General features: G+C 44.4%; 1 long non-coding RNA gene across 1 annotated transcript in view; it reads left to right on the top strand.

The window, feature by feature from the left end:
* Positions 1 to 19,155, top strand: part of LOC308479339 — a 40,135-nt gene that overhangs the window by 16,475 nt on the left and 4,505 nt on the right. Inside the window, exon 3 of the long non-coding RNA XR_013987616.1 lies at positions 17,374 to 17,498. This is a non-coding gene — a long non-coding RNA (uncharacterized lncRNA). The remainder of the gene's footprint in view (positions 1 to 17,373; positions 17,499 to 19,155) is intronic.

The following is a 19,155-nucleotide window of genomic DNA, read 5'->3' as shown; positions in this document are numbered from 1 at the left end:
GCCCAGCCAGAATTTCAAGACATATAATATATCATAGAATCTTAGAGTTGGAAGGGACCCCAAGGGTCATCTAGTCCAAGCCCCTGCAACGCAGGAATCTCAGCTAAGAAGAAGAAGAAGAAGAGTTTGGATTTGATATCCTGCCTTTCACTCCCTTTAAGGAGTCTCAAAGCGGCTAACGTTCTCCTTTCCCTTCCTCCCCCACAACAAACACTCTGTGAGGTGAGTGGGGCTGAGAGACTTCAAAGAAGTGTGACTAGCCCAAGGTCACCCAGCAGCTGCATGTGGTGGAGCGGAGACACGAACCCGGTTCCCCAGATTACGAGACTACCGCTCTTAACCACTACACCACACTGGCCATCCAACCTCTGTTTAAAAACTTCCAAGGAAGGAGACTCCACCCCCTCTCATGGGAGTCTGTTCCACTGCTGAACAGCTCTTACAGCCAGAGAGTTTTTCTGAATGTTTAGTTGGAATCTCCCTCCTTGCAACTTGAAGCCATTGGTTTGAGTCCTACCCTCCGGAGCAGGAGAAAACAAGCATGCTTCCTAGTCCATGTGACACCCCTTAAGATATTTGAAGATGGATATCATATCTCCTCTTAGTCTCTTCTTTTCCGGGCTAAACATACCCAGCTCCTTCAAGTGATCCTCATAAGGCTTAGTTTCCAGACCCTTGATCATCTTGTTTGCCTCCTCTGCACAAGTTCCAGCTTCTCAACATCCTTCTTAAATTGTGGTGCCCAGAACTGGACCAAGTGGGGTCTGACTAAGGCAAAAAAGAGTGATACTATTACTTCCCTTGATCTGGACACTAGACTTCTGTTGATGCAGCCAAGAATAGCATTAGCTTTTTTTTGCTTTTTTTTGCTGCTGCATCATACTGTTGACTCATGTTACGCTTGTGGTCCACCAAGACCCCTAGGTCCTTTTCACATGTACTGCTAGTAAGCCAGGTGTTGGGTCCCCCATCCTATATTTCTGCATTTGGTTCTTCCTGCCTAAGTGCAGAACCTTACATTTGTTCCTACTGAAATTCATTTTGTTAGCTTGCGCTAACAGTTCTCCATCTGTTAAGGTCATTTTGAATTCTGATTTTGTTTTCTGTGCCATTAACTACCCCTCCCAGTTTGGTGTCATCTGCAAATTTGATGAGCATCCCTCAATTCCTTCATCCAAGTCATTAAACAACACTGGGCTCAGGACAGAACCCTGAGGCACCCCACTTGTCACTTTCCCCCCAGGAAAATCGGGAACCATTAATGAGTACTCTTTGGATTCAGTCGGTCAACCAGCTACAAATCCACCTAACAGTTACCTTGTTCAATCCATATTTTACCAGCTTCCTCGTGAGAATATCATGGGGGACTTTGTCAAAAGCCTTACTGAAATCAAGATACACTATGTCCACAGCATTTCCCTGATCCACCAAGTTTGTAATTCCATTTTTTAAAAAATCAGATTGGTCTGGCATGTCTTATTTTTGAGAAACCCATGCTGGGTCTTAGTAATCACAGCATTCTTTTCTAAATGCTCAAAGACCGACTGTTGAATTATCTGTTCTAGCACCTTCCCTGGTATCGATGTCAAGCTCACCAGTTGGTAGTCACCTGGGTTTTCCTTTCCCCCTTTTCAAAGATGGGGACAACATTTGCCCGCCTCCAGTCTGTAGGGAGCTCAGGTGTTCACCAAGAATTTTCAAAGATAGACAAAGGCCCTAAAATTACATCTGCAAGCTCCTTTAGTACCCTTGGATGCAGCTCATCAGGTCTTGAAGATCTGAATTCAATTAAAGTAGCTAGGTGTTCCCTTGCTATATCTTTTCCTATCTTGGACTGTAGCTCCCTCCTTACATCATTTGGAGTAGTCTGCCTTTTCTCTGTCACCCAATAGCATTTCTCTATGTTCCCCACTCAAAGGACTTACCACTATCTTGTTCTTCCTCTTACTTTGAGCATAGCCAAAGAAACCCTTTTTATTATTTTTAACCTCTCTTGCAAGCCTGAGCTCATTCTGAGCTTTAGCCAGCCTGACACCCCCCCTGCAACTGTTGGTTACTCAGGTATACTCCTCCTTTGTTATTTCCCTTTCTTCCATTTCTTATACATGCCCTTCTTGACTCTCAGCTCATCTGTAAGCTCCTTATGCAGCCACACCAGTTTCCTTAGATGCCTCCCACTTTTCTTTCTTGTTGGTATTGCCTGCATTTAGGCCTTCAGTATTTCTCCTTTTAGAAACAACCATCCTTCTTGAACTCCCTTCTCATTGAATATTTCTGACCATGGGATCACACCCAGTAGCTCCTTCACCTTTTCAAAATATGTGATTGTGTCTTTAAGACACGATTGGTTAACCTCCTCTATCCATGGCATAGGTTTGGAGGGTTTGCCAAATTTTGTGGTTTTTAGTTAATTATCATCTGATCAGTCAATTGATTGATCAATGGATGAATGTTGGGGGCTGATTGCAACCCCATCAGGGTGCTGGGCTGATTTATTTATTTTTGTTCTTTTTGCCACCAAACTCAATGGGGTCTTGCTGAGAGGCTAGAAAAATTTGCTTGGGGGTCTGATCAGGTCCCCTGGGACAAACTTTAGCCATCCCTGTTTTAAATTCTCACTAATCACCATGAGAAAGCGGAAAAGTCAATTGTAAGCCACATTATCTGCCATAAACAGCATGGTGTTTTATAGCACCACAACAATAAGAGAAACACTAAAGAATCTTGAAGCAACCATAAAACATGAATAAGTAGCCAGAAAGCAAATACAAGTTACTTGCCAAAGGAAGGTTAAAATCATCCAGTCAGCTTTCCAAAAAAGCTTTTTAAAAATGCCACATTTTGCCCTGATTATGAGCATTCATTAGACTATGGACAACAAAGAAAAAAGTCAGATCATGTCTGTGCTTCAAAATGGATAGATTGCACGACAGTTTAACTGCAATGACAGCAGAGAAGCCCAATTTCATCTTTGCAAACTTTAGTCAAGAAAGGTCCATGCTCTGGCCTTGTTCCCAACAGACTTTGCTCAGGCCAGAGCATATATAAGGTGTGACCATTCTCCTTGCAGTTTTTCCTGTGAAATGGAAACATCACACATTTTTTTTTATCTCAGCCTTTGTTTTCCTTTGAGTTAAGTGTTCTCAAAATTCCCTTAATAGCTGGGCAACTTTGCCTATTTCCTCCTGTTAGCCCAACCCTCAAAGCAGACATCCTGTATCCCAGAGGTGTGATGGAAACTCTTTAAACCCAGATAATCCAAATTACCTCCCCCCTCCCCCACAACAAATGGAAGGTAGAGTTGCATAGTTTATCAGAGTTCTGAAGAGGAAATTCACCTTTCATAGAATTCACTTTGTTCCTGGGGGGTGGGGGGGGGAGAGGTGGCAGGAGACAAAGCACTCTGGGGACAACAAAGACCCCTTTGTTTGCTAAAGAAAAAATACGTGACCAGCATGCAGTTTAAAATGGCTTAAGAATTTGGAACCTTTGAAAGCATTTGAAACACCCAAAAGTCATAGTAGGCAGCAATACCTAGTGTTTTTCTGTCTTCCCCATCTTTCATGCCTGCAAAATTACTTATTTCCTTAATAAATACACATATACAGAGTTTTAAAGGGCTTAAGTCTACTCTCCAACCTACCTAGCCTCACAGAACCAGAGAATTTGGACTTTTCCCTAGAAACAGGATGGGTGGGTTCTGTGGATGCCCACGTGTGTTGGGATCCACTCTTGATTCTTTTTGTAGCTGTTGCTGTCTTTTTGTGATGGTTACTATTCAGTGGTGACAGCTGGTCAATTAGTCTTTGGATTTAATGACCAATACACCCAGCATGTCTCCTTGATGAGTTCTTCAGCGACTGTGAACTATAGTTTGCTGAAGGAGCTGAAAATTCTGTTAGACAGCTTCTCTCTCTCTCTCTTTCTCTCTCTCTCTCTCTCTCTCTCTCTCTCTGTCACACACACACATGCATTCAAACTACAATTATCATCACAAAGGGAATATCTATTAACCACCCACTGTAACTATGTCTCATAGCTATGCTCAGATTTCACTAAGGAGTAGTTAGGCTTGCTAGAGTTCCTAAGGAAATTCATCAAAACTCAGCTGCTTCCCCAGATTTCAAAGAGGTTGTCATGCAGCCAGGGAACCCCAGAGAACAAACAGCTAAGACACAATCAAACCAGCTGGCATCACACTCACCAATAAATATTTATTTGGAAGATACTTTGTTTTTATTTTATTCCAAGGCTATGGCCTACGATTTGGACCCTCTTCCTAAACTGTTCTAAAGTAAAGCAAAACATTTGCTGCTGAGTTTAAAGACGCCCTGGTTATAGATACTTACAGATAATTCAGTGGGACTGTCTGTATGAGTATAAAATACTGTAGGAGAGTATTATTACCCTTTCCCCATCCCCTGTCAAGGCTGCAACATTATACCCCAAGTTCAAAAGCGCAAGGTCTTGGATCTGGAACTTTTCCTGCTATTGAGGACAAAAGCTGATCCAGCACTTCTTTAGAGAGCTCTTATGCTAGTACCTCAATGAAGTCTTTTGTAAGTTGCTCTTTGATCACAGCAAAGAATTTTGAAAAGTTGCAAGTTTTGTTGAGATCTGTTTTCCACAAAGGTACTCTGTTTTTCTAGCAGAATGTAGGCGAGCAAAAGAACGGATGTTACGCGAGTGGCTAAGAATGTGTGCTGTGAATGACAACAGTCCCAGTTCTAAACCTAATCTCAGTCAGGAATTGACTTAGATGATCTGAGGTTGCCTACCTTACAGGGATGTTGTGCGGGTTACACCTGGAATGAGTTAGATTAGAGCCGAATGTGATCATTGTGTATGAACTAGAATGCAGGGCACTCTGTCAAAAGACACACACGCAAACGGATACCCAAATTCTACAGGTTCCTATCCATGCATTAAAAGTACTGAAGTTGCCCATTGCACACAGATAGCAAACCTGGCTGGGATGCTGAGAAATCAAACAAAGCTTGGCTTAAGATAACTGTAGCCTTAAGATGGATCATGTGCAGGATTTCACAATTAATACATTTATCTGAGAATGTCCAGTTTAGGATGTATCTGCTCTGCAAAATAAATTCAAAACGTGTCGTGGATGCACCACTCATAAGTGGCTGGGACAGACTAATTCCAGTCCAGTGATGTCTAAGCACCAGTTTCCCACCAATTTAAGCTGAGGAAAAGAGTAAGACCTAAATTAGCAATGCACATTTTATGCAAACTGGCATTCTCTTTTGTACTTTTTTTGTGATGGATAAACAGGGAAATGTATGGATTAGAAGAAACAAAAAAGTGATATGGAAATTGGCTTTTGGAAATGGAATGAGTGAAATACAGATCAGTCTTGCTGTGTCCCAGCATGAGTTGGTTAGAATTAGATTGTAGATGAGAGGACTGAGGTTGGATCTTAAGAAGAGCTTGTCATTCACAGTGGGTGCTTTGTTCATTTTTTATTTGCCAGGAAATGACTGGCATCTATCTGTGTCAGAGGCAACAATTATGAGGCTCATGAGATGGGGAACTTGTGGCCCTCCAGATGTTGCAGGACTCCAGCTCCCATCAACCCTGACCTTTGACCCTGCTGTCTGGGGTTCTTGGGAGGTGGAATCCAACAATATCTGGAAGTTTCCCCACCCCTGATATAGAATCACTAAGATCCGATTAGAATTAAGAATTAATATAAGCATTGTTCCAGACTTCTGAGCAACTGTTTCCTAGGAAAAGTTCCTGAACCGATCCTCCTTGCCTCATCTGCTCCGGAACCAAGATTCCCAGCTACCCCAGGCCTCAGCAGTCTGTTGGTGAGCTTGGCCAAGACATGACAAAACTAAGGCAAAGCAGAAAACATGACAGACTTAGTCAAGCACGGCTAAGCAAAGGATAAGCAGCACTCATACTGGAACAAGGCAAGAACATGTCAGGAGGGCAACAGGTTTTTATTTTGCTGTTTTGAGATTTCCGTCTCATACCAGCTACTCCACAGGAGAGTCTCAATGCGTTAATACCACTGAGATGGTTGATATTGCGGGAGGCAATCTTTCAGTACTTGGGCCCCAGGCCATTTAGGAATTTGGGCCCAGTAACTCACTGGCAGCTAGTGTAGTGTTTTCAAGACTACTGTTCCCATAAAGCTGTTCCACTCACCAAGTTGGTAGCTGCGTTCTACACTAGCTGCAATTTCCAGACCATCTTCAAGGACTGCCCCACGTACAGCACACTGCAGTTGTCTAGATGGGAGAGCACTAGAGCAATGGCTAATGAGACCAGCTGCCCCAGTGCAGGAATGGTTGCCGATGGTGAACCAGCCTAAGCTTGGACATAAACAGAATCCACTTGGCATGCCAGTGGCAGAATGGAATCGAGGGGCTCTGCCAGACTACGAACCTGTTTCTCAACAGGGAGTGCAATGCCTCACAGAGGTCATCCACCTAATGAGAACCACCTGGGGAGAAGCACCTCTGCCTTATCAGGATTCAGCCTCTGTTTATTGGCTCCCATCTCATGTATGTTCAGAAACCCAAACCTTTGTCAGCTAAAATCCAGCTTAAATTCCCCTTCTATCTATCAGAACATTCCTTTACTATTTGGTCAGCCAAATAGCAGAAAAGCAATAAGATAAATATGGTTAAGAAGCCAAAGAGGCTTGAGGCTAGTCTGATGCTCTTTGAATTTAACTTCTCATCCACCATGTGATCCAAGGATATGCTATTTTAAGAATTTTGTGCTGTACAGTGTTAGAGAATTAGAGCTGTTCTCAAACTTTCCATAAGAACAGACACTGCAACTTACTAATGGATCGCAGTGGTTTATTTTACTATAAAACACCACTTATCACTAATGCAAAGAATTACAGGGGTCCTTCTCAGGCTGCCTCTGGAAGGTGGATGGCTTCTCCCATAATTATTAATTCTTCACTCCCCAATACACCTTTTACCATATTTTGGACAATCAAATTTATGGTTGTTTTTAAGACAACAAGGATTTATTCTTGCTCAGAACAATAGCCCCAGAGAATCATTTCCCAATTTGTCAAAACTGGCAAAGAAACATTTTATCAGGGTTTTTTCTCTGGTTTCAAAAAATAATCCTTGTATATATCACATCAGTCATGTTTCATTAATGATTATCTACTATGAGTCAATATGGTTAAGAAATTTCCTCTCCATGTATGTGCCAAATGCTGGTGGCAAGTCTGAAAAAACAAGACCCTCTTTTCCAGTGGCTCTAGCTAGGTGCAAGCAATTTAGCTGCAGCTCCTGATCCAAAAGACCAAAGACCAGGACACAATAAAATCCAAATACTCTCCAAACAAAATTATAGGCACATGAGGTAAAAAAACATCTTTAGACCCGGCCAATTTGGCCAAATATCGCCCAGTCTCAAATCTGTCATTCTTGGGCAAGGTGATTGAGCGGGTGATTGCTGAACAACTCCAAGCATGCCTGGAGGAAACGGACCATTTGGATCCCTTCCAATCGGGATTCAGTCCTCACCATGGGACTGAAACTGCCTTGGTTGCGCTGGTTGATGATCTCTGGCGGGCTAGGGACAAAGGTGAGAGCTGTTTCCTAGTTCTGCTGGATCTCTCAGCGGCCTTTGACACCATCCACCATAACATCCTTCTGGACCGTCTAGAGGGGCTGGGAGCTGGGGGCACTGTCATACAGTGGTTCCGCTCCTTCCTCCTGGGCCGTGTCCAGAAAGTGGTGGGGGGGGATGAGTGTTCAGACCCCTGGGCTCTCACTTGTGGGGTGCCTCAGGGTTCTGTCCTCTCCCCCATGCTTTTTAATATCTATATGAAGCTGATGGGAGAGATCATCAGGGGGTTTGGACTGGGTGTTCATCAGTATGCAGATGACACCCAGCTCTACCTCTCCTTTAAATCAGAACCAGTGAAGGCGGTGAAGGTCCTGTGTGAGTGCCTGGAGGCGGTTGGAGGATGGATGGCGGCTAACAGATTGAAGTTGAATGCTGACAAGACAGAAGTACTGTTTTTGGGGGACAGGGAGCAGGTTAGTGTGGGGGATTCCCTGGTCTTGAATGGGGTAACTGTGCCCCTGAAGGACCAGGTGCGCAGCCTGGGAGTCATTTTGGACTCACAGCTGTCCATGGAGGCGCAGGTTAACTCTGTGTCCAGGGCAGCTGTCTACCAGCACCACCTGGTACGCAGGCTAAGACCCTACCTGCCCGCGAACTGTCTCGCCAGAGTGGTGCATGCTCTAGTTATCTCACGCTTGGACTACTGCAACGCGTTCTACGTGGGGCTACCTTTGAAGGTGACCCGGAAACTGCAATTAATCCAGAATGCGGCAGCTAGACTGGTGACTGGGAGTGGCCGCCGGGACCACATAACACCGGTTCTGAGAGATCTGCATTGGCTCCCAGTACGTTTCCGAGCACGATTCAAAGTGTTGGTGCTGACCTTTAAAGCCCTAAACGGCCTCGGTCCTGTATACCTGAAGGAGCGTCTCCACCCCCATCGTTCAGCCCGGACACTGAGATCCAGCGCCGAGGGCCTTCTGGCGGTTCCCTCATTGCGAGAAGTGAGGCTACAGGGAACCAGACAGAGGGCCTTCTCGGTAGTGGCGCCCGCCCTGTGGAATGCCCTCCCATCAGATGTCAAAGAGATAAATAATTACCTGACATTCAGAAGACATCTTAAGGCAGCCCTGTTCAGGGAAGTTTTTAATATGTAACGCTGTACTGTTTTTAACACTGATTGGGAGCCGCCCAGAGTGGCTGGGGAAACTCAGCCAGATGGGCGGGGTATAAATAATAAATTAATATTATTATATTATTATATATTTTACTAAGACGCTTTGTTAAAATGAAGAGGGTTTTCTGAGGTGTTGCCACAGCATGCTGCTGCTGACACAGGAAACTTCTTTAAAAGCAGGCATGTCCAACAGGTAGATGGTGATCTACCAGTAGATCACTGGATGTCTGTGGTAGATCACCAGTAGATCAGTGGCTCCCCCCAAAGAAGCAAAAAAACTTTGGCTCCCCTAAAAAAAGCTCAACATCTTTGCCCTGCACCCCTAAAAAGGGAGTAGATCACTGCCAGTTTTTAACTCTGTGAGTAGATCGTAGTCTATTGGAAGTTGGCCACCCCTGTTTAAAAGCAGAGTAAAGTCTTTACAAAACTTTCATGCTGAGTCTGTACTGCTGTTACTCTCTGACACTGTCTCTTTGAGGTACAGATCTTCTTGCAGACTCTCTATCTGCAGTTGCAACCCTGATTTCTTTTATGCAGGCTCCCAGCACAGGTCCAGACCCCCCAGCTTAATTCTCACCCTTCTTGCATTCCACTTCCCCATGCTTACTCTTTCACACAAACCTGGCTTGATGGTGTTCAGCATCTCATGCCCCCTCCTTTTCCACTGCCCTTTGTCTCCCACCATCCTCCCAGAACGATTTTTGCAGGAGCGGTCCATATACTCTTCTGCTGCCATGGCAAGTCCTCTTAGGAAACTCTAGATAGCACCTCGAGCTCCAATCTGAAAAGGGGATTGTTCATCTGACCAGAACACAGATAATATATTTTCAGGGTGGCTCCAATACTCATTCTTAATAATTTATTTATTGGATGCCCTGCCCTTCCTCTGCAAGTAGACCAGGGCAGCATATAGATATAAAATTTAAAGACCAAAAACATTCTAAAACAGATTAAAATGTTATAAAAACAATTATAAATAAAAACATCTAAACACAGTTATAGTAAAATACAATCTAAAAGCAATTACAAGTAAACATACTTTCATTCAATGATCCGTATTCTTCAGCCACCAAGTACATGAGTAAGCAGGAATGTTTTTAAGTTCCTGCTGATGGAGACAGGCAAGCCACACTAGGGAGGGCATTCCACAATCAGCAAACCACCACTGAAAAGATCCTGTCATCGGAAAGCAACATGGGAATTTGTATCTCTCCTTCTTCTAGCCAGGCTTCAGGCTTTAAGGAAGGGACTAGCATGATAAGGAAGTGTAATCATTTTCAACGTTTTCTTTAATAACATATTTTGTGCTCCAGTCTACTTTCCAATTTACACACATCTCTCTTGAATTTGTTAAAAACCCAGCTATTTCCTACACCAAGGCCAGAGATGGAAGGCTTCCACATCATTCCAACCTGCTATAACGTACATCTACTTTAAGAAAATAAAACATCACTTGTCCCATTAAGAATATAACTTCTCTGGGGAAGGGTATTTCCCCCCAGAGTCACCTCCTGGTCCTCAATTTAGTGTGGCAGGCAGCTTAGCTAGTAGCTTGGCAACAGGGTGACCTTGTGCTCTGTTGGGTTTCAAATGTTTTATTAGCCACACTGGACTCTCTCCATCTTTCTCTGCCCTGCTTCTTATTGCTGAGCCCCTCATTAGTGCAATTAATAAGCCGCTTCTGTCAGGGCAATCAAATGCAGGGCTCTACAGCAGCCAAAGGCTTTGGCAGATCAAGTAGGGGGGATTCTGGGTCGCACAGTGGAATTATAGGGAAGGCTTTCATCTCTCCCCACAGGCCCAAACAGGACTGGAATTGTAGGGCTGGGATTCTCTCAGGTCACGTTTATTTAATGCCACTTTTTTGGTAGAATAAATCAGTCCCCCCCCCCGTCATTTTGGATAAAGTCACAGGTTCGTTGGAGAACTTGGCAGAACACCCTGATGTTATTAGTGATGGGTTGCACAAAGCCCTATGCAAGATATAGTCTTGGACTCAGCTTCCCTTTGAGATCTCTCTCTCTCTCTCTCTCTCACACACACACACACACATGCTCACATACACACTGAATGTGTGCGCAACAGGCCTGCTTTGTTGTGGTTCATACCAGGGCAGGGACTGTAAGGTGTCATCAACTCACAGTGCCACACAAGCACATGGGGGTGGGCGGAGCACTGAGGAATGATGCACTCAGATGCTGACCTCAGATGCCTCTAGGCCAATAACCCAAATGTGTCCAACTAACTAACCTACCCCTGGGGAATTATGGGCATGCCCAACATCCTACCAGATCCTGGGAGCGTTGTGGCCTGAACTCATTGAGGTTATTTGTTATCTCTTAATTCCAGTGATTCCCCAGCGGAATCCAAAAATAATACAAACTGAACACACACACAGAGAGAGAGAGAGAGAGAGAGAGAGAGAGAGGGAGCGCTAATAAAACGTTTGGGCTGTTCCGGGTTTGTTCTTTTCCAGAGGCCTTGCAAACACCATTCAGATGTTGTCTCCGTGTGTTAATCGGGTAGCCAACAAATGTTGAACTATGACTGCCACCATCCCTGACCATTGGCCATACTGGCAGGGTCTGATGGAATTGTAGTCCAACATAATTTGGATGACACCATGTTGACTACTCTTGCATTAACTAAATGGAATAGGATGGAGCAGAGCTGAGCCCAGTTGGCCCTGCCTCTGTGCATTAGGTAAGGAGGTGGGGTCAGCAGGATGCAGTGACATCAGGGGTGGGGATAGCAGACATGCCGCCCTCCCTAGCCTAGCTTAGTTTAGCATAGAGCAGAAATTACTCAAGTAGCTACAGTCAAACCCGTACAGTGGTACCTCTGGTTATGTACTTAAATCGTTCCGGAGGTCTGTTCTTAACCTGAAACTGTTCTTAATCTGAGGTACCACTTTAGCTACTGAGGGCTGCCGCCACGCGATTTCTGTTCTCATCCTGAAACAAAGTTCTTAACCCGAGGTACTATTTCTGGGTAAGCGGAGTCTGTAACCTGAAGCGTATGTAACCTGAAGCATATGTAACCCGAGGTACCACTGTATTTGAAAGGTATACTAACCCCATTCCACCCAAATCAGCAAAAGTGCTGATCTCCCCATTCAAGTTGGGGACAATATCTATTTTAAACTGATCCACAAGGATCTATGTATTAAAGAGCATGATGACACAAATTGTACCTCAATTTTTTGGGATGTCACCACACTGGTTGCCTTAAGCAATTTGGTGAAAATCAGGGAGCGATACCTTTCTCTGCCCACCCTTTAGAAAAGAGACTCAAGCAACAGTAACTGCCTTTGTGGTAGGCTGGTTACAGCATTCATTACTGTGTGATCATGCGAGAGGTAAGGGGGTCACCAACATTTTAGTTCCGTGGGCATATTTGGATTTTTGAGCAAGTGCCATAGGAAAACCCCTCTGGTTTCTGCTCACTCCAACCCCCGCAAGAGACAGGAAGAGAGAAAGTACATGCACGTATACAGATTTCGCTTTTTCAATGGACTATGTAAAAATCAGATCCAGTTGAATTGATCTTAGCCCTGAAAAGCACAGTGAGCTGAAAGTGGAAGTGGGAAAGAGCATCAGTCTTGAACTCCTTCCTTCTACTCAAGGGAGAAAAAAGTAATACCTTTACCACCTCATGCGGGGGGGGGGTAGTGGACCAGCGGGGGGCGGGGCTCAAAGCCTTCATGGGCACCGGGAGAAGACCTCAAGAATGGCAGGATTAAATAGCTCAGACATAGAAACAAAAGGAGAGATGGAGCAAAACCAGCAGAGATTAAACTAATGTAACAGCAGCATAACCAACTGGTGTGCCTCAATCACATCTAAAGCAGGTGGTAGGAGTGCAATTTAAAGTATCTATTTAAAGGAGTGCATAGATAGGAGCTGAAGCTTCTTCATACCATTGATGCACCTATTTTTTCTCCTGAGTGGAGATGGAAAGTGGCCCACATGCCACTTTAAATTGCAGTGCAGGTGATTAGGAAGATGCTCATTTGAAAACACAGCTCTCCCTTCATTGCGTGTAAGTTGGTTCCAAGTCAACTAGAAAAGAGAAGGCAACAGGGAAATGTGCCTCTCATTCTGCTGAAAGCTCAGGGTCTCCTGTCACAAGTTATCACAAGTTATCTCCTCCCTACGATTGATGCACAACAGACTCTTTAAGACCCCATGCTGATTTAAACAGCCTTGTGCATTTCAAAGACTGGTATAGTTTTAACTAGATTTTTTTTCTGAAGGAAATAGAGCAATAAAGCATGTGAAGATGTCAAAGACAGGTCTTGGGATAAAGAATAAGGGCACAACAAGAATTGCATTTAAATGCTCCCTAAGAAAACAGTCAACAATCTGTGCTGAGATCCCCAAATACAACTAAAAGAACTTCAGGAAGTAATTTACCCTTATTTCTGGATCCAAGTGCTTTTTAAAAAGCTGTGAGTCTGTTCGTACCGTGACCTTAACAGTAAGGCTGGAAGATCACTGTTAATACTTTTGTGAAAGAAATGTAAAGTTGTAAGCAGTGCACCTTGCAAACTGGTCTGAACTTGCTGATATCCAGGAGGGAAAAAGTTAAAGCCCAAAGGCCAACTAGCTACTGCAACTTGTATAATGTTTAGCATTTGGGCAATGAGGAGCAAAGTTTGATCACACTTGGGTGCAGAGGGGAAAGGAGCATCCAGCAAAGGCAGAGAAAATGGAAGATGAGGCAACCCACTTCTCTTGGGGTCAGTGCTGAGTACTTTGTAATGTTGCTGTCAGATGGTCGTCATCGGTACGAACAGACTCACAGCTTTTGCGTCCAGCTTGTGCCAAGTGTGTGTATCCTATGTTTGGCTGAACTTTGCTCTGGCTTTCAAGTTTGTAAAATAAAATGGCCTTTGAATCCTGTTGCAGCTTTAGGACATTTTTAAACCAAAGGGCCTGACCTTAGCTTAGTACATCCCTGCTGGCTTCCACAGGGATACCCTGTGCCCCAGTTGGAGTACAGCCTGTTACTCAGAGGCCTATGCGGTTCATGTATGCAAAGAAACAACATATCCTTCGACTTTCTGGCATAGAACTTCCCAAACTAGAGTTAGCTTTTTGGCATGTCCAGACAATGTATCTGTTGATCTGTTATCCTGATCTGTTTTCAGGAAGATTAAATGATGTCGGCTATTTAATGAGCATTCACTCAGATTTGTTCATGTGGAGGCTACACAACATTGCATCAAAGCGGGTGCTATCCTAAGCTTTCCACTGCATTTTTCTATCACTTCCTTATCACAAAAATCTGATTTCTGGGGAGGTGGGTTTGTGGTGCAAGAGCTCTAAATCAGCTTTAATTGCGCAGTCTAAATTTGTTAGTAGGCCACTGAATCCCATTGAATCTGAAGGCATTTTTGACTGAGTACATATTACCCTTTATTCCAGCTCCAGTTCCTTCCTACTTTTTACAGTACAGTCGTACCTTGGATTCCAAATGCCTTGCCAGTCAAAGGTTGTGATTCCCAAACGCCGCAAACCCGGAAGTGAGTGTTGCAGTTTGCAAATGTTCTTTGGAACCCAAATGTCCGACGCAACTTCCACAGCTTCCAATTGGCTGCAGGAGCACGGGAGGCCATTGGGGAGAGAAGTAGCAGAAATCCTGTTGCACAGGCAAAAGGCTTTGCACTAATAGGATGATGTTGTTGTATATAACCCATGAATTCTGCTGGTTTTTAGAGGGGGAAAATGGTGGTGGTACATATGTTTAAATATGATAAAATGGGTGTGGGTGTGGGTGTGGGTGTGGGTGTGTTATGACCCTTGGTCAATCCTTTGGTTGTTATATGTGTCTAAGAGGTGTTATTTGGCATTGTTACATCAATTATATATTTATATATTGTTTCAAAGAGTGATGCACGATTTTTGAATTATTTCACCTTTATCTGTAGATTTTGAGACTGCAGTTCTCATTTTCATTCAGTCAGGATGGTGGGTTATATTTGTTTACACAAAGTAGATACAGTACACTGAAATTTATGGCCATGACTACCTTAGGTCCATTAATTTCAATGGGTCTATTCTGAGTAAAGGTTAGCTGTTTGTGTTTCTGCTTTGTGGTTCCTTGAGGGGAGCCTTTTGATCTTGGTTTTCTGAAATTTACTTCAGCACTTGACCTGCACACTGGGCTAAATGTTAAATTGTACCTAATTTCTTGTAAAATCCAATATGGGAAGATCATTATTTTTTCTTTATTTCATGCTCCCTGAGAGGCATATTTCCCAAAAAAGATAACTACATTGCTCAAATTATTCTGTTTGCCAACCACTATTAATCTCTTTCACCAAACAACTCTTATTTAAGTTTGAAGAGCTGGAAGCATACTAAATCTCTTGTTGTAATTAATAACAGCACAAGCACAACTTATGCAAGTTTTGTACATGTAGCCAATTTCATTTTAGAAGATATTCTTCTAAAGATGCTCATCCTTTCTCACAGCTTCAGGGCACACAGCTGTGCTAGAATGGCTCAGAGATTAAGATCTAGAAGTCACTGGATACACTGCGCACAATCCCATCAATTTGATAATAGTTTCTTCCTGAGCAATACTTGGCTACTTACACAACACTTGCCCTTTCTGTGCATTGCAGGTCACTTTTCCCATGGGGCCTCCACAACCTTACACCCTATATGTTTTGGGATGTACAGATCTCATGGTTGAAGCCTATACACATTTGCAATGTATATTTGGGGCTCTATGTAAATGTGATGTTTTAACATGTGGACATTGTGGGGTGGAGTGGCTATCCCAGCAGAGAGCTGCTACAGAAGTTCTGGGGGAGTTTGTTTTGTCCCTAAGGAGCCCTGACGATTAGGTCCAGTCGTGACCGACTCTGAGGTTGCGGTGCTCATCTTGCTCTATGGGCCAAGGGAGCCGGCGTACAGCTTCCGGGTCATGTGGCCAGCATGACTAAGCCGCTTCTGGCGAACCAGAGCAGCGCACGGAAACGCCATTTACCTTCCTGCCAGAGTGGTACCTATTTATCTACTTGCACTTTGATGTGCTTTCGAACTGCTAGGTGGGCAGGAGCAGTGACCGAGCAACGGGAGCTCACCCCGTCATGGGGATTCGAACCGCCGACCTTCTGATCGGCAAGTCCTAGGCTCTGTGGTTCAACCCACAGCGCCACCCGCGTCCCAAGTTGTTTTGTCCCTAGGGTTTGACAAATATGCCTAGATGCCAGACCACAAGAGGTGTAGCCTGTTACAAAATGGTCTGGGCTGAGGTAGGATGAAGACTGCCCCAGACTGCAACTTGCTTTGGTCTGATTCATAGCAGGATATGGGTTAGTGGAGCCAGAAATTTTAAGTGGGCAGAGTGAAGCTCTGCAAAGCACGCTCAGAAGGCTTCTAATTTGGAGCTGCCAGTGCATGAGGTTGGCTGGTTTTCTTTTTTGTGTACCTCTTGGTTCAGCTCAGAATTGAGAAAAGCATTTTAAATCCTTTGCCCTAGAGGAGGTGACTTACCAAGGTGTGCTGGCTTGGTTACTGCATTTTTATGTAAATCTTCCTGCAGGCAGCTGCTTCTGCTGTCCTGGGGTCTGCTGGGACATAACAAGAACCAAAGAAGAGCCCTGTTGAATCAGACTAGAGGACTATCCAGTGCAGCATCCTTTCTCCCACCATGGCTCAACAGGTGCCTATGGGAACCCACAAGCAGGACATGAGCAAAGTAGCACCTCTGGCTGTTGTTTTCCGTGTGTGGCAAGAAACAATAGTGACTTATCTCAAAGAGCTTAGATTTCGGCTATCTCCAGGATCAGAGGCAGCTTGTCTCCGAATACCAGCTGATGGAGATCTCAAAGGAGTTGTGCCACTCAGGGGCAGGAGGATAAGACTTACAGCAAGGTTTAAATATGTGTTCTATTGTAAACACACACACCACAAAACCTGTGCCTTTTAAAAGCATGTGCTGTGCCTACTTATTATTTCGCTGATAGAAACTATAGCAATAGAATCAATACAAGTCAAAGCAGTTCATCAGCAAATACACACTGAAAGGGAGTGGAGAAAAATCTACCCCTCTTACCACCTTGATTGTGAATTTGACTGGGTGTTCAATGAAGTTGTGAGATAATTAAGCTACGTTAAGCGGTCTTGAACGTGCACACTAGTGTTTCTTTACTTTTTTATTACATTTATATCTCACCTTTCCTCCAAGGCTGCTCAAGGTGGCATACACAGTTCTCCCCCTGCACATGTTATCCTCATAATAGCCCTGTAAGGTAGTTTAGGCTGAGAGACAGTGCCTGGCCCAAAGTGAGCTTCATGGCTGAGTAGGGATTTGAACCCCGGTTTCCCCAGTTCTAGCCCAATGCTCTCAACAACTGCACTGCCACCGGCTGAATCAAAACATGCTTGATAAAAGTTGTTCTAGTTTTTTGCAGCAAGTAACCACTATTTTACAGAGACGTTGCTGTGTCGCAGTTTTCCAGATTCACTTTGTGTGTGGTGTTTGCTACAGGTGTTGGGGGTCGATTTTATCGGGGGGAAAGGGAGACAGCAGTCCCCTCCCTGTCAAGCAAGAGAAGCTTTGCAGGCATTTCAAATGAGCTGACATTCTTCTACCAATTCACTTTGACTTGTTAGCAGGTGCAACGGTGAGGAATGGACAAATCACTTTGCTGAAGTGGGAAATGGAACAGCAGTACACCATTTAATCCCAGCTGTGGTGAAGGCAAGCTTTGTCAGCATCTCCTGCATAAAGCTCTAAGGTGGGAATCAAATCCAAGACCAAGTGGCAACTTTCTCTCTCATGAGCAAGAACCTAGGTAAAGGTAAAGGGACCCCTGACCATTAGGTCCAGTCGTGGCTGACTCTGGGGTTGCGGCGCTCATCTCGCTTTATTGGCCGAGGGAGCCAGCATACATCTTTCCGGGTCATGTGGCCAGCATGACTAAGCCACTTCTGGCGAACCAGAGCAGTGCACGGAAACACCGTTTACCTTCCCTCTGGAGCGGTACCTATTTATCTACTTGCACTTTGACGTGATTTCAAACTGCTAGGTTGGCAGGAGCAGGGACCGAGCAATGGGAGCTCACCCCGTCGCGGGGATTCAAACCGCCAACCTTCTGATCGGCAAGTCCTAGGCTCTGTGGTTTAACCCACAGCGCCACCCGCGTCCCAAGACCTAGCAAGAACCTAGGTGCACTGAATGAGCCCTGGCAGAGCAGCGGTGGGCTTTGGTGTCTCAAATTTCAACGGTGCCCTGTGGAACACCAAAATTTGGTGCCCCCACCTCTCGCCTTCTATTTCTCATTACAGTTGTGAGGCCCTTGAGGCCCCGTGCGCAGTGCAGCTGAACTGGTCACGCTCCCCTAAATCTGCCTCTGGACAGAGGATCCTCAGTGATCCGTAGCAGATTGTAGATGGCTGCAGTTTCAGTGCCCTATCATGCCAACATGATTTGAGAAGAAGGTGGTTCAGAAAGAGCTGCTGCTTTGCCTTTAGGCTTTCTGAAGCTTTAAGAAGCATCTATGCCTTTTCTAATTCCAGTGCTCAGATTAATGTCCTCATCCTCAGGCCCTTGCACACAGCGGTAGGCTGTCTGTACAGAAGGGCACGCAAAGATCTCTGGGTTCTTACGCGTGGTACAAATTCATGCTGGGTTGGGTAGGCCCAGGAGGTACAGCCCATTTTGAAAGTTCAAAAAGTCTCAGAAACCTGATTGTTTTCAGAACCTCTCCAGGTCATCAAGACCGCCAGGTTAAACCCTGTTGCTTAGCCTTCTAGTGCCATCTACTGGTGATGCCTAGAGAAATCAAAGAAGTTCATGTCAGCAACTGCCATACACTCTCAAGGCCACTTTGCATGCTATATTTTTATGACTAATACCACATTGCAAAATATTGCAATGGAAGGTTTGATACACGCTGCTACTCAACAACAACATTATGGGAGGTGGTTCAGCTGTGGCCATGTCTGTCTCACAGAGTACAACACACTTTTTTTTGTGTATTTCATTCATATATCACACTTATCTTCCAATGAATATAACTAGTCACAATAGTCCTGTATCAGGAAAATGTGGTGTTGGGAGGAACATTCAAGTAAATGCTTCAGGAGCAAAGCTTTCTGTTATCCAGAATGTGTGTAATTCTGAAATGTCCCATGAACTGTAAGGGCTGGTTCACATAACACATTTTCCAGATACAGTACAGACTTTCCCCTAGAAAAATAACCTTCCTTATGCATTCAGTGAGAAACTGCAGCTACATGTTGCAGTCTGTAGTTCTGAGTTCAAGATTCCAGCCATTCTGTTCTTCTAGGCTTGCCATACGTCAGGAAAATTCCTGACGTCCTGGTTTTTGGGTGTAAAAATGGGGTCAGGGGAATTTTGCCAAATTTTTGTCAGGAATTTTACTTTTGAAA

The sequence above is a fragment of the Podarcis pityusensis genome (genome assembly GCF_964106645.2).
Source record: "Podarcis pityusensis genome assembly, chromosome: 6".
NCBI lineage: Eukaryota > Metazoa > Chordata > Lepidosauria > Squamata > Lacertidae > Podarcis > Podarcis pityusensis.
This window is presented reverse-complemented; position numbering and strand designations above follow the sequence as displayed.